Genomic DNA, 22,598 nt, shown 5'->3' on the forward strand with positions numbered 1-22,598 from the left:
TTTAGGAGCCGGGCAGGTGCCTCGGCAGCGTTGGTAGTGCCCGGCGAGGCCCTAGTCGTGGGCTCGGCGCCCATCGGGCGCTTCTCTTTTGGCGTCGCAAGCTTCCGGCGTGGATCGTTTTGGCGTCTCGGACGGTCGTCTTGGGCGTCGTCGTTCCCGGCCGCGTGAGCGGCGCCGCTCTGTCGCTGTGAGTTTTTTGGGGACTGGCGTTTCTTCCTTGCATCCGTAGGCGGTTAGGTCTTGAAGCTGGGCTGGTTGCGCGTCTGTCGTCTCGGTTGTGAGAGGAAGCTCTTGTCACGGGCCGCGAAGCTGTCGGCGTTCTCTGGTGTTGCCGTAGGGCCTGCCGACGTCACCGTCGGGGTCCCGCAGGCGGTCTTGCCGGACGGGGGTTTCCGTCTGGGTGTCGCCGTTCTCTCCGAGAGCTGCCTCTCATCCTTCGGGGTGCGTTGCCTGTAGCGTTCTGCGTAGCGTTGTTCTGTGTTTGTCTTGGAGCCGCCCTGCCCGGGGATGGAGAGTCAGGGCAAGGTGGGTGGTGCTGGCATCTAGGGATGCGCCCAGGCTTTGAGCGGGGAGGAGTTTTGCAGCCGTCTTGGATCAAGTGGCTGTTGTCGGTGGGTGAGGGAAGTAATTCCTGTTGGGTTTTGTGGGCTGGGCCCCCAGGGAAGAACCGTAGGTGTCTGGGAGAGGGAGCTGGAGTCTTAGCTGAGCAGGTAGCATGTCAAGGGTGTTGTGGTTTGTCTGTGTGCTGGGCCTAATGTTTGATGTATTGTGCTTATGTTTAGGAGCCGCCCTAGTTGGGCTCTCAAGGGGGTGTTCCTACATGCGATCGAGACCCGTGTCATGGTTCAGCTGTGGCCGTGCATGCAGGTGACTTGTTTGACATTGGTTTGGCAGGTGCCGAGGGAGGAGTCGTGCAGGGTGATGGAGGGCGGCGCTGTCAGCAGGTGAGTTGGTGTGCGGTGTAGCTAGAGGGAAGATGTGGCTGTTGGCTCTACGAGCCCATTGTGGTAATTTTTCTTTGGGCGCATGCGAGGAGCCGAGCGGGATCTGGGCACCGGAGGGGAATCGCACAGGGTGAGCGGTGACGGGTGGGCTGAAGCGTAGCGATTCGTCCTGAGGTGCCGCGTTGCAGGTGGTTGTGAGCAACGTGCGTTTGGCTCTTGCAGGTGGTGGGCGAGCCTCAAGGTGGCGACCGTATGTGATGGAGGCCAGGCAGGTGAGCTGTCGAGGGAAAGGTGCGTGTCTGAGATGGGGGGGGTTGGTGCGGGTATGCTGAGACTCCCGCAGCACCTGAGCGGGTCCTTTTTTGCTTGGGTTCTTGCAGGTGCCGCCCGCAGGCTTCGGAGGGGAGATGCCGCATGCCGACGAGAGGTCCGAGAGGTGAGGGGGTTGAAGGCCAGGCTGTTGTTTGAGAGCAAGGTGTCGTACGGCCGCTCAATGGAAGCGTTTGTCTCTGGTTCTGCAGGTTGTTCGGCGGCTGCCTTTGGGCCTGGATGCGCGTTTGAGGTGAGCTGGGTCGCAGAGGGGAGGGGCGCGGGGCTGGTGTGGTTCGTTCTTCCTTTTTTGGCAGAGCGACGGTAACTTTGTGTATCCTGTGGTATCTCTAGGGGCCGCAGGGGATGGCGTTCGTCCTCGTCCGGAATGGGCACGGATCAGCCGGGTGTGCGTGAGGTGGGGGATGTTGCGGGGTAGGTCCTTGTTGAGTGACGGGATGCTGACTGACGGGGCGGTGTGTGTATTTTTGTTGTTTTTGTTTAGATGATGAAAAGGCACCTGGGACTTGGAGGACCGATGCAGTGGGCTGCCTGTGCGCTTGTTCTTCTGAAGGATGGGTGGACCGGGACTCTGGGCCCCTTGAAAGCTAAGTTGAGGCAACGGTGCTGAGGAAGGGGTTGCGGGAGGGAGGGGTTTTAAGGATGGCGCGGCGGAGCGGGCTGTCCGGGAAGCGGTCCCCTTTGGGAGCAGGGAAAAGGAGCAGGTTCCTCTTCAACGTGACGGGAACGTGTGGCGGGCAGGGGGGTTCCAGGCTGTGTGCGTTATTGTGCAGCGTGTCTGTGTTTTGTGTTGGGTGTCTCCGACCTTCCTCGGGTCTCGGTTGCTCTCTTTGTTCTTTAGGAGCCGGGCAGGTGCCTCGGCAGCGTTGGTAGTGCCCGGCGAGGCCCTAGTCGTGGGCTCGGCGCCCATCGGGCGCCTCTCTTTTGGCGTCGCAAGCTTCAGGCGTGGATCGTTTTGGCGTCTCGGACGGTCGTCTTGGGCGGCGTCGTTCCCGGCCGCGTGAGCGGCGCCGCTCTGTCGCTGTGAGTTTTTTGGGGACTGGCGTTTCTTCCTTGCATCCGTAGGCGGTTAGGTCTTGAAGCTGGGCTGGTTGCGCGTCTGTCGTCTCGGTTGTGAGAGGAAGCTCTTGTCACGGGCCGCGAAGCTGTTGGCGTTCTCTGGTGTTGCCGTAGGGCCTGCCGACGTCACCGTCGGGGTCCCGCAGGCGGTCTTGCCGGACGGGGGTTTCCGTCTGGGTGTCGCCGTTCTCTCCGAGAGCTGCCTCTCATCCTTCGGGGTGCGTTGCCTGTAGCGTTCTGCGTAGCGTTGTTCTGTGTTTGTCTTGGAGCCGCCCTGCCCGGGGATGGAGAGTCAGGGCAAGGTGGGTGGTGCTGGCATCTAGGGATGCGCCCAGGCTTTGAGCGGGGAGGAGTTTTGCAGCCGTCTTGGATCAAGTGGCTGTTGTCGGTGGGTGAGGGAAGTAATTCCTGTTGGGTTTTGTGGGCTGGGCCCCCAGGGAAGAACCGTAGGTGTCTGGGAGAGGGAGCTGGAGTCTTAGCTGAGCAGGTAGCATGTCAAGGGTGTTGTGGTTTGTCTGTGTGCTGGGCCTAATGTTTGATGTATTGTGCTTATGTTTAGGAGCCGCCCTAGTTGGGCTCTCAAGGGGGTGTTCCCACATGCGATCGAGACCCGTGTCGTGGTTCAGCTGTGGCCGTGCATGCAGGTGACTTGTTTGACATCGGTTTGGCAGGTGCCGAGGGAGGAGTCGTGCAGGGTGATGGAGGGCGGCTCTGTCAGCAGGTGAGTTGGTGTGCGGTGTAGCTAGAGGGAAGATGTGGCTGTTGGCTCTACGAGCCCATTGTGGTAATTTTTCTTTGGGCGCATGCGAGGAGCCGAGCGGGATCTGGGCACCGGAGGGGAATCGCACAGGGTGAGCGGTGACGGGTGGGCTGAAGCGTAGCGATTCGTCCTGAGGTGCCGCGTTGCAGGTGGTTGTGAGCAACGTGCGTTTGGCTCTTGCAGGTGGTGGGCGAGCCTCAAGGTGGCGACCGTATGTGATGGAGGCCAGGCAGGTGAGCTGTCGAGGGAAAGGTGCGTGTCTGAGATGGGGGGGGGGTTGGTGCGGGTGTCCTGAGACTCCCACAGCACCTGAGCGGGTCCTTTTTTGCTTGGGTTCTTGCAGGTGCCGCCCGCAGGCTTCAGAGGGGAGACGCCGCATGCCGACGAGAGGTCCGAGAGGTGAGGGGGTTGAAGGCCAGGCTGTTGTTTGAGAGCAAGGTGTCTGTCGTACGGCCACTCAATGGAAGCGTTTGTCTCTGGTTCTGCAGGTTGTGCGCCGGCTGCCTTTGGGCCTGGATGCGCGTTTGAGGTGAGCTGGGTCGCAGAGGGGAGGGGCGCGGGGCTGGTGTGGTTCGTTCTTCCTTTTTTGGCAGAGCGACGGTAACTTTGTGTATCCTGTGGTATCTCTAGGGGCCGCAGGGGGTGGCGTTCGTCCTCGTCCGGAATGGGCACGGATCAGCCGGGTGCGCGTGAGGTGGGGGACGTTGCGGGGTAGGTCCTTGTTGAGTGACGGGATGCTGACTGACGGGGCGGTGTGTGTATTTTTGTTGTTTTTGTTTAGATGATGAAAAGGCACCTGGGACTTGGAGGACCGATGCAGTGGGCTGCCTGTGCGCTTGTTCTTCTGAAGGATGGGTGGACCGGGACTCTAGGCCCCTTGAAAGCTAAGCTGAGGCAACGGTGCTGAGGAAGGGGTTGGGGGAGGGAGGGGTTTTAAGGATGGTGCGGCGGAGCGGGCTGTCCGGGAAGCGGTCCCCTTTGGGAGCAGGGAAAAGGAGCAGGTTCCTCTTGAACGTGACGGGAACGTGTGCCGGGCAGTGGGGTTCCAGGCTGTGTGCGTTATTGTGCAGCGTGTGTGTTTTGTGTTGGGTGTCTCCGACCTTCCTCGGGTCTCGGTTGCTCTCTTTGTTCTTTAGGAGCCGGGCAGGTGCCTCGGCAGCGTTGGTAGTGCCCGGCGAGGCCCTAGTTGTGGGCTCGGCGCCCATCGGGCGCCTCTCTTTTGGCGTCGCAAGCTTCAGGCGTGGATCGTTTTGGCGTCTCGGACGGTCGTCTTGGGCGGCGTCGTTCCCGGCCGCGTGAGCGGCGCCGCTCTGTCGCTGTGAGTTTTTTGGGGACTGGCGTTTCTTCCTTGCATCCGTAGGCGGTTAGGTCTTGAAGCTGGGCTGGTTGCGCGTCTGTCGTCTCGGTTGTGAGAGGAAGCTCTTGTCACGGGCCGCGAAGCTGTCGGCGTTCTCTGGTGTTGCCGTAGGGCCTGCCGACGTCACCGTCGGGGTCCCGCAGGCGGTCTTGCCGGACGGGGGTTTCCGTCTGGGTGTCGCCGTTCTCTCCGAGAGCTGCCTCTCATCCTTCGGGGTGCGTTGCCTGTAGCGTTCTGCGTAGCGTTGTTCTGTGTTTGTCTTGGAGCCGCCCTGCCCGGGGATGGAGAGTCAGGGCAAGGTGGGTGGTGCTGGCATCTAGGGATGCGCCCAGGCTTTGAGCGGGGAGGAGTTTTGCAGCCGTCTTGGATCAAGTGGCTGTTGTCGGTGGGTGAGGGAAGTAATTCCTGTTGGGTTTTGTGGGCTGGGCCCCCAGGGAAGAACCGTAGGTGTCTGGGAGAGGGAGCTGGAGTCTTAGCTGAGCAGGTAGCATGTCAAGGGTGTTGTGGTTTGTCTGTGTGCTGGGCCTAATGTTTGATGTATTGTGCTTATGTTTAGGAGCCGCCCTAGTTGGGCTCTCAAGGGGGTGTTCCTACATGCGATCGAGACCCGTGTCGTGGTTCAGCTGTGGCCGTGCATGCAGGTGACTTGTTTGACATCGGTTTGGCAGGTGCCGAGGGAGGAGTCGTGCAGGGTGATGGAGGGCGGCGCTGTCAGCAGGTGAGTTGGTGTGTGGTGTAGCTAGAGGGAAGATGTGGCTGTTGGCTCTACGAGCCCATTGTGGTAATTTTTCTTTGGGCGCATGCGAGGAGCCGAGCGGGATCTGGGCACCGGAGGGGAATCGCACAGGGTGAGCGGTGACGGGTGGGCTGAAGCGTAGCGATTCGTCCTGAGGTGCCGCGTTGCAGGTGGTTGTGAGCAACGTGCGTTTGGCTCTTGCAGGTGGTGGGCGAGCCTCAAGGTGGCGACCGTATGTGATGGAGGCCAGGCAGGTGAGCTGTCGAGGGAAAGGTGCGTGTCTGAGATGGGGGGGGTTGGTGCGGGTATGCTGAGACTCCCGCAGCACCTGAGCGGGTCCTTTTTTGCTTGGGTTCTTGCAGGTGCCGCCCGCAGGCTTCGGAGGGGAGATGCCGCATGCCGACGAGAGGTCCGAGAGGTGAGGGGGTTGAAGGCCAGGCTGTTGTTTGAGAGCAAGGTGTCTGTCGTACGGCCACTCAATGGAAGCGTTTGTCTCTGGTTCTGCAGGTTGTGCGCCGGCTGCCTTTGGGCCTGGATGCGCGTTTGAGGTGAGCTGGGTCGCAGAGGGGAGGGGCGCGGGGCTGGTGTGGTTCGTTCTTCCTTTTTTGGCAGAGCGACGGTAACTTTGTGTATCCTGTGGTATCTCTAGGGGCCGCAGGGGGTGGCGTTCGTCCTCGTCCGGAATGGGCACGGATCAGCCGGGTGCGCGTGAGGTGGGGGACGTTGCGGGGTAGGTCCTTGTTGAGTGACGGGATGCTGACTGACGGGGCGGTGTGTGTATTTTTGTTGTTTTTGTTTAGATGATGAAAAGGCACCTGGGACTTGGAGGACCGATGCAGTGGGCTGCCTGTGCGCTTGTTCTTCTGAAGGATGGGTGGACCGGGACTCTGGGCCCCTTGAAAGCTAAGCTGAGGCAACGGTGCTGAGGAAGGGGTTGGGGGAGGGAGGGGTTTTAAGGATGGCGCGGCGGAGCGGGCTGTCTGGGAAGCGGTCCCCTTTGGGAGCAGGGAAAAGGAGCAGGTTCCTCTTCAACGTGACGGGAACGTGTGGCGGGCAGGGCGGTTCCAGGCTGTGTGCGTTATTGTGCAGCGTGTGTGTTTTGTGTTGGGTGTCTCCGACCTTCCTCGGGTCTCGGTTGTTCTCTTTGTTCTTTAGGAGCCGGGCAGGTGCCTCGGCAGCGTTGGTAGTGCCCGGCGAGGCCCTAGTCGTGGGCTCGGCGCCCATCGGGCGCTTCTCTTTTGGCGTCGCAAGCTTCCGGCGTGGATCGTTTTGGCGTCTCGGACGGTCGTCTTGGGCGGCGTCGTTCCCGGCCGCGTGAGCGGCGCCGCTCTGTCGCTGTGAGTTTTTTGGGGACTGGCGTTTCTTCCTTGCATCCGTAGGCGGTTAGGTCTTGAAGCTGGGCTGGTTGCGCGTCTGTCGTCTCGGTTGTGAGAGGAAGCTCTTGTCACGGGCCACGAAGCTGTTGGCGTTCTCTGGTGTTGCCGTAGGGCCTGCCGACGTCACCGTCGGGGTCCCGCAGGCGGTCTTGCCGGACGGGGGTTTCCGTCTGGGTGTCGTCGTTCTCTCCGAGAGCTGCCTCTCATCCTTCGGGGTGCGTTGCTTGTAGCGTTCTGCGTAGCGTTGTTCTGTGTGTGTCTTGGAGCCGCCCTGCCCGGGGATGGAGAGTCAGGGCAAGGTGGGTGGTGCTGGCATCTAGGGATGTGCCCAGGCTTTGAGCGGGGAGGAGTTTTGCAGCCGTCTTGGATCAAGTGGCTGTTGTCGGTGGGTGAGGGAAGTAATTCCTGTTGGGTTTTGTGGGCTGGGCCCCCAGGGAAGAACCGTAGGTGTCTGGGGGAGGGAGCTGGAGTCTTAGCTGAGCAGGTAGCATGTCAAGGGTGTTGTGGTTTGTCTGTGTGCTGGGCCTAATGTTTGATGTATTGTGCTTATGTTTAGGAGCCGCCCTAGTTGGGCTCTCAAGGGGGTGTTCCTACATGCGATCGAGACCCGTGTCATGGTTCAGCTGTGGCCGTGCATGCAGGTGACTTGTTTGACATGGGTTTGGCAGGTGCCGAGGGAGGAGTCGTGCAGGGTGATGGAGGGCGGCGCTGTCAGCAGGTGAGTTGGTGTGCGGTGTAGCTAGAGGGAAGATGTGGCTGTTGGCTCTACGAGCCCATTGTGGTAATTTTTCTTTGGGCGCATGCGAGGAGCCGAGCGGGATCTGGGCACCGGAGGGGAATCGCACAGGGTGAGCGGTGACGGGTGGGCTGAAGCGTAGCGATTCGTCCTGAGGTGCCGCGTTGCAGGTGGTTGTGAGCAACGTGTGTTTGGCTCTTGCAGGTGGTGGGCGAGCCTCAAGATGGCAACCGTATGTGATGGAGGCCAGGCAGGTGAGCTGTCGAGGGAAAGGTGCGTGTCTGAGATGGGGGGGGTTGGTGCGGGTATGCTGAGACTCCCGCAGCACCTGAGCGGGTCCTTTTTTGCTTGGGTTCTTGCAGGTGCCGCCCGCAGGCTTCGGAGGGGAGACGCCGCGTGCCGACGAGAGGTCCGAGAGGTGAGGGGGTTGAAGGCCAGGCTGTTGTTTGAGAGCAAGGTGTCGTACGGCCGCTCAATGGAAGCGTTTGTCTCTGGTTCTGCAGGTTGTTCGGCGGCTGCCTTTGGGCCTGGGTGCGCGTTTGAGGTGAGCTGGGTCGCAGAGGGGAGGGGCGCGGGGCTGGTGTGGTTCGTTCTTCCTTTTTTGGCAGAGCGACGGTAACTTTGTGTATCCTGTGGTATCTCTAGGGGCCGCAGGGGATGGCGTTCGTCCTCGTCCGGAATGGGCACGGATCAGCCGGGTGCGCGTGAGGTGGGGGACGTTGCGGGGTAGGTCCTTGTTGAGTGACGGGATGCTGACTGACGGGGCGGTGTGTGTATTTTTGTTGTTTTTGTTTAGATGATGAAAAGGCAGCTGGGACTTGGAGGACCGATGCAGTGGGCTGCCTGTGCGCTTGTTCTTCTGAAGGATGGGTGGACCGGGACTCTGGGCCCCTTGAAAGCTAAGTTGAGGCAACGGTGCTGAGGAAGGGGTTGCGGGAGGGAGGGGTTTTAAGGATGGCGCGGCGGAGCGGGCTGTCCGGGAAGCGGTCCCCTTTGGGAGCAGGGAAAAGGAGCAGGTTCCTCTTCAACGTGACGGGAACGTGTGGCGGGCAGGGCGGTTCCAGGCTGTGTGCGTTATTGTGCAGCGTGTCTGTGTTTTGTGTTGGGTGTCTCCGACCTTCCTCGGGTCTCGGTTGCTCTCTTTGTTCTTTAGGAGCCGGGCAGGTGCCTCGGCAGCGTTGGTAGTGCCCGGCGAGGCCCTAGTCGTGGGCTCGGCGCCCATCGGGCGCCTCTCTTTTGGCGTCGCAAGCTTCAGGCGTGGATCGTTTTGGCGTCTCGGACGGTCGTCTTGGGCGGCGTCGTTCCCGGCCGCGTGAGCGGCGCCGCTCTGTCGCTGTGAGTTTTTTGGGGACTGGCGTTTCTTCCTTGCATCCGTAGGCGGTTAGGTCTTGAAGCTGGGCTGGTTGCGCGTCTGTCGTCTCGGTTGTGAGAGGAAGCTCTTGTCACGGGCCGCGAAGCTGTCGGCGTTCTCTGGTGTTGCCGTAGGGCCTGCCGACGTCACCGTCGGGGTCCCGCAGGCGGTCTTGCCGGACGGGGGTTTCCGTCTGGGTGTCGCCGTTCTCTCCGAGAGCTGCCTCTCATCCTTCGGGGTGCGTTGCCTGTAGCGTTCTGCGTAGCGTTGTTCTGTGTTTGTCTTGGAGCCGCCCTGCCCGGGGATGGAGAGTCAGGGCAAGGTGGGTGGTGCTGGCATCTAGGGATGCGCCCAGGCTTTGAGCGGGGAGGAGTTTTGCAGCCGTCTTGGATCAAGTGGCTGTTGTCGGTGGGTGAGGGAAGTAATTCCTGTTGGGTTTTGTGGGCTGGGCCCCCAGGGAAGAACCGTAGGTGTCTGGGAGAGGGAGCTGGAGTCTTAGCTGAGCAGGTAGCATGTCAAGGGTGTTGTGGTTTGTCTGTGTGCTGGGCCTAATGTTTGATGTATTGTGCTTATGTTTAGGAGCCGCCCTAGTTGGGCTCTCAAGGGGGTGTTCCTACATGCGATCGAGACCCGTGTCGTGGTTCAGCTGTGGCCCTGCATGCAGGTGACTTGTTTGACATTGGTTTGGCAGGTGCCGGGGGAGGAGTCGTGCAGGGTGATGGAGGGCGGCGCTGTCAGCAGGTGAGTTGGTGTGTGGTGTAGCTAGAGGGAAGATGTGGCTGTTGGCTCTACGAGCCCATTGTGGTAATTTTTCTTTGGGCGCATGCGAGGAGCCGAGCGGGATCTGGGCACCGGAGGGGAATCGCACAGGGTGAGCGGTGACGGGTGGGCTGAAGCGTAGCGATTCGTCCTGAGGTGCCGCGTTGCAGGTGGTTGTGAGCAACGTGCGTTTGGCTCTTGCAGGTGGTGGGCGAGCCTCAAGGTGGCGACCGTATGTGATGGAGGCCAGGCAGGTGAGCTGTCGAGGGAAAGGTGCGTGTCTGAGATGGGGGGGGTTGGTGCGGGTATGCTGAGACTCCCGCAGCACCTGAGCGGGTCCTTTTTTGCTTGGGTTCTTGCAGGTGCCGCCCGCAGGCTTCGGAGGGGAGATGCCGCATGCCGACGAGAGGTCCGAGAGGTGAGGGGGTTGAAGGCCAGGCTGTTGTTTGAGAGCAAGGTGTCTGTCGTACGGCCACTCAATGGAAGCGTTTGTCTCTGGTTCTGCAGGTTGTGCGCCGGCTGCCTTTGGGCCTGGATGCGCGTTTGAGGTGAGCTGGGTCGCAGAGGGGAGGGGCGCGGGGCTGGTGTGGTTCGTTCTTCCTTTTTTGGCAGAGCGACGGTAACTTTGTGTATCCTGTGGTATCTCTAGGGGCCGCAGGGGGTGGCGTTCGTCCTCGTCCGGAATGGGCACGGATCAGCCGGGTGCGCGTGAGGTGGGGGACGTTGCGGGGTAGGTCCTTGTTGAGTGACGGGATGCTGACTGACGGGGCGGTGTGTGTATTTTTGTTGTTTTTGTTTAGATGATGAAAAGGCACCTGGGACTTGGAGGACCGATGCAGTGGGCTGCCTGTGCGCTTGTTCTTCTGAAGGATGGGTGGACCGGGACTCTGGGCCCCTTGAAAGCTAAGCTGAGGCAACGGTGCTGAGGAAGGGGTTGGGGGAGGGAGGGGTTTTAAGGATGGCGCGGCGGAGCGGGCTGTCTGGGAAGCGGTCCCCTTTGGGAGCAGGGAAAAGGAGCAGGTTCCTCTTCAACGTGACGGGAACGTGTGGCGGGCAGGGGGGTTCCAGGCTGTGTGCGTTATTGTGCAGCGTGTGTGTTTTGTGTTGGGTGTCTCCGACCTTCCTCGGGTCTCGGTTGTTCTCTTTGTTCTTTAGGAGCCGGGCAGGTGCCTCGGCAGCGTTGGTAGTGCCCGGCGAGGCCCTAGTCGTGGGCTCGGCGCCCATCGGGCGCTTCTCTTTTGGCGTCGCAAGCTTCCGGCGTGGATCGTTTTGGCGTCTCGGACGGTCGTCTTGGGCGGCGTCGTTCCCGGCCGCGTGAGCGGCGCCGCTCTGTCGCTGTGAGTTTTTTGGGGACTGGCGTTTCTTCCTTGCATCCGTAGGCGGTTAGGTCTTGAAGCTGGGCTGGTTGCGCGTCTGTCGTCTCGGTTGTGAGAGGAAGCTCTTGTCACGGGCCACGAAGCTGTTGGCGTTCTCTGGTGTTGCCGTAGGGCCTGCCGACGTCACCGTCGGGGTCCCGCAGGCGGTCTTGCCGGACGGGGGTTTCCGTCTGGGTGTCGTCGTTCTCTCCGAGAGCTGCCTCTCATCCTTCGGGGTGCGTTGCTTGTAGCGTTCTGCGTAGCGTTGTTCTGTGTGTGTCTTGGAGCCGCCCTGCCCGGGGATGGAGAGTCAGGGCAAGGTGGGTGGTGCTGGCATCTAGGGATGCGCCCAGGCTTTGAGCGGGGAGGAGTTTTGCAGCCGTCTTGGATCAAGTGGCTGTTGTCGGTGGGTGAGGGAAGTAATTCCTGTTGGGTTTTGTGGGCTGGGCCCCCAGGGAAGAACCGTAGGTGTCTGGGAGAGGGAGCTGGAGTCTTAGCTGAGCAGGTAGCATGTCAAGGGTGTTGTGGTTTGTCTGTGTGCTGGGCCTAATGTTTGATGTATTGTGCTTATGTTTAGGAGCCGCCCTAGTTGGGCTCTCAAGGGGGTGTTCCTACATGCGATCGAGACCCGTGTCATGGTTCAGCTGTGGCCGTGCATGCAGGTGACTTGTTTGACATCGGTTTGGCAGGTGCCGAGGGAGGAGTCGTGCAGGGTGATGGAGGGCGGCGCTGTCAGCAGGTGAGTTGGTGTGCGGTGTAGCTAGAGGGAAGATGTGGCTGTTGGCTCTACGAGCCCATTGTGGTAATTTTTCTTTGGGCGCATGCGAGGAGCCGAGCGGGATCTGGGCACCGGAGGGGAATCGCACAGGGTGAGCGGTGACGGGTGGGCTGAAGCGTAGCGATTCGTCCTGAGGTGCCGCGTTGCAGGTGGTTGTGAGCAACGTGCGTTTGGCTCTTGCAGGTGGTGGGCGAGCCTCAAGGTGGCGACCGTATGTGATGGAGGCCAGGCAGGTGAGCTGTCGAGGGAAAGGTGCGTGTCTGAGATGGGGGGGGTTGGTGCGGGTATGCTGAGACTCCCGCAGCACCTGAGCGGGTCCTTTTTTGCTTGGGTTCTTGCAGGTGCCGCCCGCAGGCTTCGGAGGGGAGATGCCGCATGCCGACGAGAGGTCCGAGAGGTGAGGGGGTTGAAGGCCAGGCTGTTGTTTGAGAGCAAGGTGTCGTACGGCCGCTCAATGGAAGCGTTTGTCTCTGGTTCTGCAGGTTGTGCGCCGGCTGCCTTTGGGCCTGGGTGCGCGTTTGAGGTGAGCTGGGTCGCAGAGGGGAGGGGCGCGGGGCTGGTGTGGTTCGTTCTTCCTTTTTTGGCAGAGTGACGGTAACTTTGTGTGTCCTGTGGTATCTCTAGGGGCCGCAGGGGATGGCGTTCGTCCTCGTCCGGAATGGGCACGGATCAGCCGGGTGCGCGTGAGGTGGGGGACGTTGCGGGGTAGGTCCTTGTTGAGTGACGGGATGCTGACTGACGGGGCGGTGTGTGTATTTTTGTTGTTTTTGTTTAGATGATGAAAAGGCACCTGGGACTTGGAGGACCGATGCAGTGGGCTGCCTGTGCGCTTGTTCTTCTGAAGGATGGGTGGACCGGGACTCTGGGCCCCTTGAAAGCTAAGCTGAGGCAATGGTGCTGAGGAAGGGGTTGGGGGAGGGAGGGGTTTTAAGGATGGTGCGGCGGAGCGGGCTCTCTGGGAAGCGGTCCCCTTTGGGAGCAGGGAAAAGGAGCAGGTTCCTCTTCAATGTGACGGGAACGTGTGGCGGGCAGGGCGGTTCCAGGCTGTGTGCGTTATTGTGCAGTGTCTGTGTTTTGTGTTGGGTGTCTCCGACCTTCCTCGGGTCTCGGTTGCTCTCTTTGTTCTTTAGGAGCCGGGCAGGTGCCTCGGCAGCGTTGGTAGTGCCCGGCGAGGCCCTAGTCGTGGGCTCGGCGCCCATCGGGCGCTTCTCTTTTGGCGTCGCAAGCTTCAGGCGTGGATCGTTTTGGCGTCTCGGACGGCCGTCTTGGGCGGCGTCGTTCCCGGCCGCGTGAGCGGCGCCGCTCTGTCGCTGTGAGTTTTTTGGGGACTGGCGTTTCTTCCTTGCATCCGTAGGCGGTTAGGTCTTGAAGCTGGGCTGGTTGCGCGTCTGTCGTCTCGGTTGTGAGAGGAAGCTCTTGTCACGGGCCGCGAAGCTGTTGGCGTTCTCTGGTGTTGCCGTAGGGCCTGCCGACGTCACTGTCGGGGTCCCGCAGGCGGTCTTGCCGGACGGGGGTTTCCGTCTGGGTGTCGTCGTTCTCTCCGAGAGCTGCCTCTCATCCTTCGGGGTGCATTGCTTGTAGCGTTCTGTGTAGCGTTGTTCTGTGTTTGTCTTGGAGCCGCCCTGCCCGGGGATGGAGAGTCAGGGCAAGGTGGGTGGTGCTGGCATCTAGGGATGCGCCCAGGCTTTTGGGGGGGGTGGAGGGGGGGAAGGAATTTTGCAGCCGTCTTGGATCGACTGGCTGTTGTCGGTGGGTGAGGGGAGGAAATCCTGTTGGGTTTTGTGGGCCCCCAGGGAAGAACCGTAGGTGTCTGGGGGAGGGAGCTGGAGTCTTAGCTGAGCAGGTAGCATGTCAAGGGTGTTGTGGTTTGTCTGTGTGCTGGGCTTAATGTTTGATGTATTGTGCTTATGTTTAGGAGCCGCCCTAGTTGGGCTCTCAAGGGGGTGTTCCTACATGCGATCGAGACCCGTGTCGTGGTTCAGCTGTGGCCGTGCATGCAGGTGACTTGTTTGACATCGGTTTGGCAGGTGCCGAGGGAGGAGTCGTGCAGGGTGATGGAGGGCGGCGCTGTCAGCAGGTGAGTTGGTGTGTGGTGTAGCTAGAGGGAAGGTGTGACCGATGGCTCTATGACTCCATTGCTCCTTGCGTTTGTCTTTTGTTTTGGGTTTGAAGTAGCGTAGCAATGAGCAAAGGAGGCAAGTCGAGCAAGGCGAGTGGTGATTGGTGGGCTGAAGTAGCAGCTCTTTTCTGAGTTGTTGTGTTGCTGGGGAAGTTATAAGCAACGCGTGTCATTTGGGTGTTACGGATGGCGGGCGAGCTGAACACGGCACCTGGAAGTGACGTAGGCTGGGAGGGAGGCTGTCGAGGGAAAGGGGTGCGAGACGGGGATCGGTGCGGGCAGGCTGTGGCATCAGGCGGCATCTCAGGAGGTGCCTTTTCACTTGGCTTTTTGCAGGTGCCGCATGCCTATGAGAGGTCTGAGAAGGTGGGGCAGCGGCCAACATCTAAGATCAGAGAATGCTGTGGTCCGTCGTCGAGCTCTTCAGTTTTGTAGGTAACACGTGGGCCGTCTTTGGAACGGCGTATGAGCATTAGAAGCGAGCTGGGTAGTAACGAGGAAGTCACGGGGCGGTGATTTCTCACGAGCGTAACGGTAGTTTACTGTGTGTTGATACATTTGGTGCCACAAGCGATGATGGAAGCGGGGGGTGATGCTGGAATCTGTGCAGAGCAGGTGAGCCGATGGGCATGTTCGTTTTGATGAGGGGGGTGCTCTGGAAGAGAGCTGTGTTGACCCGTGTGATACTTATTGCTGGCTCTGGGTTTTTTTCTTTTTCACATGATGAAGAGGCACCTGGACACTGCGAGATTATCCTGGTTAGCTGGTGTGTTTCTTGTTGTGAAAGGATTCATAATCTGGCCGATCTGAAAGCCCCACAGTGTGACTTTCGTTAGGAAGAGATTTTGAAAAATTGATGGCAAGTTCATAGAATGCAACCTCACTGAATAAGAAATATCTCAGAGTGCATCTTAGAGACAATGTCTTTGTCAGTAGAACTCATCAGCACAAGACTTGAAGTACTGCTTTTTTTATTTTTTTAAGATAAAAAAATCAATGGTCCTTGCGGAGATCCAAGCACAGCACATACTCCAAATGTTGATGGCATTGGTAGTGCTTGGGTTCTCAGTTGTAACAGTCGAGATCCCATAAAAATACGGTTCCCCTGCATGCTTCGGTACAGCCAAACGCATTAGCATATCTGCCGGTCCTTCTTGGTAGCCCCATGTATTGCAACACTGGGGATTTGATTTGCGTGGTTTTTTGTTGTGGTATTATTTTTTTCCGCAAAAAAGTAAAACTGTATCGGGGATCTCTTCACTCACTGATTCTTCTATCATAAATGAAAGTTTAAAAAAAGCTAACATCGTAAATCAGACAATGTGACTTGCGCTGTTTCAGCTGTAACTGCCGAGCAGATGTAGGGTACGATTTATTAGGTGTACTTAAGCAGGTAGGTATTTGTTGTAAATATTTAACGAGGGGTGACTGAATGTTGGGGTGGGGGCGGTTTTTTCCTGCCGGTATTTTGAGGGAGCGCTCTTAAGTATTTTATTTCAGTCTCGCTTTGGATGCGCGTTTCCCTGGCAGTTCAGCAGCATCTCTTGGGCAGGACAGCTGGGCGGACGTCCCTCCCGACTCCATAACACGCCAAAACCCCCCAGTCACGTTGCTGCTGTGTATTTTGGAGATAGATAATCTTATGGCGGGTGTGAACGGCTGTGCGAGTTAAATGAACGCAGAAGGAAAATGGAAAGCTTTTATAGCGTAGACGTTCATATTGGATGTGCGTAAACATGCGCCCGCCCTCTCAGCACAAAGTGAATTACTGAGACTTATGTTATGTTACTCTTTCAAGTTTGACGCTTCGCTTCAGGCTTCATGGAGCCAGGCAGCAAGACGTGCGGCGGCAGGGCGAGGGCTGTAGCTGCTGCGGCGGATCTGTAAGCGGAGGTTCCGGTTCCGGTACAACTTTGCCCCGCAGCCTCACGGGGTTATCTCCCCGCAGCGGTGCCGTAAGGAAGGGATGAGACGTTTTCCAGCACCAGCCAGAGCGTTCAGTGTTACGCGAAGAATCTGTTCAAAATGGTATCGGTTAGTCTTAATACCGTTTCCAAGTGTTCCAGTCCCTCTAGCTTTTAAAGGAGGTGTTGTGTTTTGACGTGACCCGTTTGCCCAGAATCTTGCTGCGGCTCAATTTCCTTCCTATCCCTTGTGCTGACTGAGCTCCTCCATTTTCTTCTGTGCTATTTTATTCACGTGCTGAAATATAGTTTGGGATTTCTGTTTTTCAGATGTCTTCTCAGTGTCTCGTGATGCTCAAGAGATGCCCCCCGGCCCGGGTTTGCCTGCCGGTCGTTAAGCGTGGTGAAGGTAAGGGGCCATCCCTCTGCCTGGGGGCTCCCGGCTCTGTCTCCAGCGGGTGCCCCGCAGGTGCGGCCGCGAGGGCTGCCTGGTGGGGAGAGTCGGGGCCCCCAGGGACCGGGGCTGTTTGTCGCCCCGGGGAGCCCGTCCCAGCGCGGGAACATGTCCGAGCAGAGCCCGAGAGAGACGTGACACCGTCCTCTGGCACGCTCCCGCTCCGCCGTGGGGCGGCCGCTAGCCTGCGGACAGGGGCTGGGGGGGCTGCAGCTGTTTGGGGGGCTGCCCCACCTTTTAGATTTTAGCAGAGCTCCCCCTTTTCTGGGGGGTGGGTGTGTGTACCTTTGTAAATGACACTCTTAATGAGCTGCAGGTTGGAGCAGATTCCCTTGTTTAGTGCCCTTCTTGGGGGTGAATCACAGAATCTCAGGTTGGAAGGGACCTCAGGGATCACCTAGTCCAACCTTACTATCATAAAATAGGGGGAGTCCTGGGGGGGGTGATGATGTCATGCAGGGCACCCCAGTGTCACTGGGGGAGCTGATAATGCATCAGAGGAGCAGGTCAGTGTGTGTGTGTGTGGGTCATCTAGGGGTTCCCCCCTCAAAAAGGGGGGTTGCAGCCCAAAAACGCCTGAAAATTCAGGGGTCTATTAAGAGGTTTTCTCTAATTCAGTGCCTCACACCCACGTTGGCTTAAAATATTTTTCTTATTTTATATATATTGAAAAGTATTATTACTTTATAGATGTATAAAGGGATTTTAGGATAGAAAGAATTCTACATTGAGATACAGGATTTTAAAATACAAACGTAACTCGCCTGTCTACATATATTTAAAATAAAAAATAAATCCTTTTTCTTCATTTTAAACTCCTTTATGAAGGAATTCAAAATAGAAGGAAGTCTGACTAGAGTGAGCATCTACACTTACTGTGTGTTACATAGTCTCTATTTAGATTAGACATCTACTTACAATTACATGTATTTAGACTTATTTATTTCACTATATATATATAGTCTAAGTAGATGTCTAAATAGAGAAGGTGAAAAAGATGAAAGTGTCAGAAAAGTAAATGTCTATGCTATATAAGGTTTTTAAAATGCAAAGAAACCCTATTTATACACAGGATTTATAAATTTGACAACCCCCCTCAACTCCCCCCATCAAGTGAAGATACAAATGCGCTTTCAAATGTTGCCCCTCTCGCCTTCTCCTTTTCCTATCCCAGTGTGGGCCTGATTCCCCCAAATGGGGATTTTCCCCTATGGGGCCGCATATGCGGAGTGGGAGCTGCTGCCAGGGCACAAAAGAATCCCAAACCTTTTGAGTCTGGGTCTGCAGTGGTGGGGGGGTGGTGGAACCAAAGCAAAGAGAAAAACACTAAACAAAAACCCGAACAGTTTTGGGGGAAAGAAAACTGGAAGAGTCAACTCCAGGTGGATTTGTGCAGCTGGAAAGCAAGAAAATGGCTGGGGGGTATGAAAGGGGGAAGGGGCTCTTAAGATGCAAAACCAGAAGTTAACTGTTCTATCTCTGAATGCTTATCCAGCTGAAAGTTAATTGTTGCGGAACGCTTATCTAGCCGCTGTGTAAAATAATTAGCAAGGAGGCCTGGCATCCACTTGCGAAGGACAAATTCCTGACAAGGATAGAAAATTGTCTAAAGAACCAGCTAAAACAGTAGTTTGGACAAGTGTCAAGAGATAACTGAGTCTGTGCAAAACCAAAAGGTTACTAGCGGTGATGAAGAGGAGCCAGCAGCCTTCATCTTTACTACCCCCGATCACCACCACGAGGAGGCACTGTGCAAGCTCAGTTGGGAAAGATTTATGGAAACTACTTTTTTGGCTAATTTTAATACGACGTGGGGAAAGGTCATGCATATCTATAGGCGTATTGGGAAATTGTATGTATCTGTAATGCTTTACTATAGAAATGGAAGACAAACTATCACACAGGCGTGCATGACTTTGGTGGGACTACCCCCCGTGCTGAATAAACATACCTACTTCACAATCTTACAGATTGTTTTGTCACTCCCCAGCCCCCTACCTGATGTGTGGAAAGCGGACTCCACATGAAGAAACCCATGGACCAGCCACTCTCATCGACAAAACAAACTGAAAATCACCTATTTTTGTGGTTCAAAAACACACACACCCCCACTTTATACAATATTTTTGAAGAACAACCCCAAGTTTTATATTATGGGGAAAAAAAAAAGGACCCAAAACAGAAATCCCCAAGAAACCCAGCAAAATGGAAAACAACACAACCCAAAGATAACAAAAAAAAAAAACCCCAAAGCAATAATTGACCAACCCAACCCTATTAAAAAAAAAAACCATGAAAATCCTAATTTGGAGATTACTAGGTGTGAAACACCTGCATTTGGAAGGGCATTTCTGGGGCTTGTCTGGAACGGGTTTTCTGCAGTGCGTCAGTTATCTGGAGCAGATCATCATCTGCTGCAGGTTATCCCAGGTGAGTTGCCTGTTGTGGATTATCCTGGGGGGACCCCCTGGTGTCAGTCATCCCCATGCATGTGCCCCATGGCGTGTCTGCCCAGACATGCCCCTGTCCGGCAGTGTCCGCCTCCTCCCCCACCCTTCCTCTGCGTGTGTCTGTGCCCTCCCTTCCACTGAAATGGGCCTCCTGCATGAGGTTTTCTCCTGTGTGGGTTTTTTCTTGGTGACATGCCCTCACGTACCCTGCTCTCCTGTTGTGTGCTCGCTGAAGCCTTGTGCTTGTGCAGGATGAGCAGAGCAGGGTCCTGGCAGTGCAGAGGCGAGGCGCTGCCAAGCCAACGAAGCCCAAGGCTCAGCAGCGCACAACTCCTTTGCAGGGCAGCTGCTGGCATCTGGTCTGCCTGGCTGCCCTGTGCCCCGACGCACAGCTGCCCCCCTCACCCCGGGCAGCCTGCCTTCAGAAGGGCAGCTGAGTTCCCCTATTTTATTCCTTTAGGTTTGACACTTTGGGCTTCATTGCGTAAGCATGATGTGCAGCAGCAGCGAAAGAGCTGTAGCTGTGGTGGTGAATCGGTAAGCATAGATTCTTGCTATGCTATAGCATTGCCCTGCAGTCTCATAGGGTTATCTCCCTGCAGCAGTGCCGTAAGGAAGGGATGAGGCTTTTTCTAACACCAGCAAGAATGTTTAGTGTGGTACCATTTTGATCAGATTTTTAGTATAAATAGCTGTTAATAGTGTTTTCAAGTGTTCTACTCACTTAAGCTGTAAAGGATATGTTGTGTTTCAAGCTGATCCATTTACTTAGAAACCTCCTTTGACTGAACTGATATACTATGCCTTAGGCTGACAACAGTTTGTATTTTCATCTGCTCCAATTTTTTTAATATGGTGACATATAGTTAGATTTTTGTTTTTCCAACATCTTGATGAAAGCATCTCGGTATGCTCAGTAAATACGTCCCCACCCATACTTGCTTCCTGTTACTTGGGGCACACTAATGTCAACTATGTGTGGGGGAAATGATGCAGCAGAGGAGCAGGTGAGGGGGGATGGTGCGTGAGGGATTTTAGATGGTGGTCAGTGTAGGGCCACAGTGGAAGAATCACAAGCTGAACACAGCTGTGAGAACGCAACCTCGAAGGGGGGAAGCGGGAGGATTGACATTGCACAATATGTTGTTGCAACCCCAGAACCGCCGTTAGCTGGCAGAGCACGTACCCGGCAGGCCTTGTTGCATGCGCCGGCCACGCGTGCGGCCACGTCTAGGCAGTTCTTTTGCCTTGAATCTGCTGAGGGTATAAAAAGGGGCAGCTCAAAGCAGAGAGGGGGGGGAGACAGAGCACACTCTGGGAACCACCGGGGACACCCTGAAGGTGCCACGCCTACCTCCCTTCTCCGCGATGACCTTGCTCACGGTCACCCTCCTGCTCGGCGGTGTCTTGGGCATAGTCGGGTTGGTCAGACTCTGATGAGGGGAAAACAATATGCTAGTAACTGCTTCTGCAAGGCTCTATCAGAGCAATAAATACTGTTGTGCTTTTGAAATATCATGTGTTGGGTGAATTTTGTGCGTAGGAATCCTGCTAATGGGGGGATTATTAAATATTATAAACTATAAGTATGGGTGTGTGACATTGCAATAAAGGAAAAGGGTTTTTTTTCCTGTTTTGAATTCCTTCCTCTATATAGATTTTAAAATGCACAAAAAATTATTTTATGTCTATACAAGTTTTTTATATTTTAAGAGCCTGTACACGTTTCTAATTGGAATATAAAAAATTTAAAAAAACCTTTTACCTACTGCATAGTACAAAGAACTTATAAAGAAAAAACTTTTAAAGTTAATATTGGTTTTCAAAATATATAAGAAGTCGTCTGCCTGGATAAAGCTATCTGAATTTAGTGTGTGTTCTATAATAAGCCTACCGCAGGGTCACAGGTTGGAAGGTTCTCAGGGATCATCTAGTCCAACCCTTCTGTTAGATATCCTATGTAATCTAAATAAAGATAATAAAATAAGCGTAAACAGGTATAGAGATAAGTAGATATCTCAGTCTAAATAGAGAAGTGTAAAATTAGTGATAATATATGTAAGTTTTATCAGAACTTCTATTTAGCTATCTGTTTAAAGTGTTGATCGGTATGTCTAAATAGATGTATAAATGTTCTATAGATGTATATAGATATAGTCACAATGGATAGTGTAAACATATGTATATTTAGGGAATACATAGATGTTTGATAACTTAATATCTATTTAAGTAGATACTTCAGTGTAAATATCTCTGCTATATAGGGTTTTTACAACACTATTTATAGAATGGTTTCAGAAGCTCAACCCCCCCTTCATACGTACTGAAGTTATAAAAGCGCTTTCTAAAGCTGCCCCTTATCCCTTTTCCTTTTCCTCTCCAAGTCAGGGCCCATCCTCCCAGTTGGTGACTTGCTCCTGCAGGGCTGCGCTCGCAGAGCGAGAGCTGCTGCCACAGCACTAATGCACCCCCAAATCCCCGATTCTGGTCCACCTACCTCTCTGGTGCCCCAAAAGTTGTTGCTCTTTTGCTAGTTCTGCCCTGTACGCTTCACCTCTTTGTTTCTTGTTCCCATGTGCCTTGTTCCAGCTCTTTCCTCTGTCCTTCCTCCCTATTTATTCTTTTTCCTCTGTCACACTGCTTTTGGGTGCTGACCCTGGTAGCCAGCTCACTGCAGCCATATCTGACGCGTGTGAAGGGACGAGGCTTCGCTGCCTCCTGCGCATTCCCAGATGCGTTTGCAGCCCCTGGACTTCGGGGTGAGTGGCTGCAGTTGGGTCCAAGGGAGAAGGTGATGTGCTGTTGGATGCAGCCGGTGAGTCCGAGGACAGGGCTGGCCCTGCTGTGCCAAGGGGCTCTAGCTGGGGAGAGGGCTGCCTGGACACTCCTGCCTGCAGGAGCTGGCTGAGGAGTGAAAGGAAGGGTGTTCCACAGGCAGGTGCCTCCAGCCAGGAACAGCGTGTCGTTGAGCAAGGAAGGATCCGTCCCGGCCAGAGCACGCCACCAGCACAAGGTAACAGGATATCAGCAGCTCTGTTGGCTATGTGCGTTGGCCCCTGTGTGTCCAGGAAACATGGTCGGAGAGGAGTGTTGGGGCACCCACCTCCTGCTCCGGGAGGGGCATGGTTTGGGCAGCCAGCACTGTGGAGGGGGACGGGGCAGAGGGAGAGAGAGAAACCTCAGGGCTGTGAAGGTGTCCTGCCCACGACAGGAGCTGCAGTGAGTCGCACAGCTCCTCCCATGCATCTGGGCCTATCCCTGCTATGCTTTTCCCAGTGTCTGTCTGCCTCCTTGCCTGTCCCTGCCTCTGTCTCCTTCTCAGGCTGCACAGCTCACCAAAGCTTTTTGGTCTTCTGCCAACACTGCCCTGCACCCCATCACCTTCTAAGTGTCCTTTCTATACCTCTCCTTTTCTGGCTCCACACCTGCTATTATTTCTTTCTTCCCTATTACTTGTAAAAATTGCATTTCTTAGTCTGCCTCTACCCAGCGACCTATCTCCATTTCAGTGACTCCCTCTGCTCTGCCCTGGCTTGCTCTTCCTACATCCTTTCTCTGTGGCCATCTATCCATCTCCCTCTCTTGATATTTAACTTCTACCCACATGGCCAGAACCCCGTTGATTTTTACATTTGCGCTGTCTGTCTACGTTCAGTTCCGCATCCACGTTTGTTTCTTCCTGCCTGTCCTCAACTAAATCACTTTTTCAATTTTGATTTAGTTTGCGGACCCTATTTCTTACTTTTTCCTGTCTGACCCTTACTCCATTGCTTTTAAAATTCTCTTTCTAGGTTTAGTTTTACGAAGCTGCCAATCCCTAATTTTAAGGGTCATTTGTTGGTCATGCACCCCATTATTAAAAAAAAGTCACCTTGATAAAATATTTTAAAAGCAGAGTTAATAAGGTTGGAAAAGGCCTGTGGTATCGAGTCCAATCATCAACCCAACACTACCGTGCCTCCTACAGCACATCCTAAAGTGCCACGTATACGCATCTTTTGAACACCTCCAGGGAGGGCAACTGCCCCACCTCTCTGGACAGCCTGTTCCAATACCTGGTGACTCTTCAGGTAAAGAAATTTTTCCTAATACCCTATCTGATCAATCCCTGATGGAACTCGACACCATTT

The 22,598-nt window shown here is 55.5% G+C and overlaps 1 long non-coding RNA gene across 2 annotated transcripts; it reads left to right on the top strand.

Moving 5' to 3' along the window:
• The first annotated feature begins 14,012 nt into the window (after window positions 1-14,012).
• LOC135311091 (uncharacterized) lies at window positions 14,013-16,246 on the top strand. Of its 2 annotated transcripts, none has more exons than XR_010370962.1 (3): window positions 14,013-14,095; window positions 15,459-15,694; window positions 15,895-16,246. It is a non-coding gene; the product is annotated as an uncharacterized LOC135311091 (long non-coding RNA). The 2 variants fall into 2 exon arrangements; XR_010370961.1 differs by having other exon boundaries at window positions 15,459-15,688.
• Window positions 16,247-22,598: the final 6,352 nt, after the last annotated feature.

Source organism: Phalacrocorax carbo, unplaced genomic scaffold, assembly GCF_963921805.1.
Source record: "Phalacrocorax carbo unplaced genomic scaffold, bPhaCar2.1 SCAFFOLD_142, whole genome shotgun sequence".
NCBI lineage: Eukaryota > Metazoa > Chordata > Aves > Suliformes > Phalacrocoracidae > Phalacrocorax > Phalacrocorax carbo.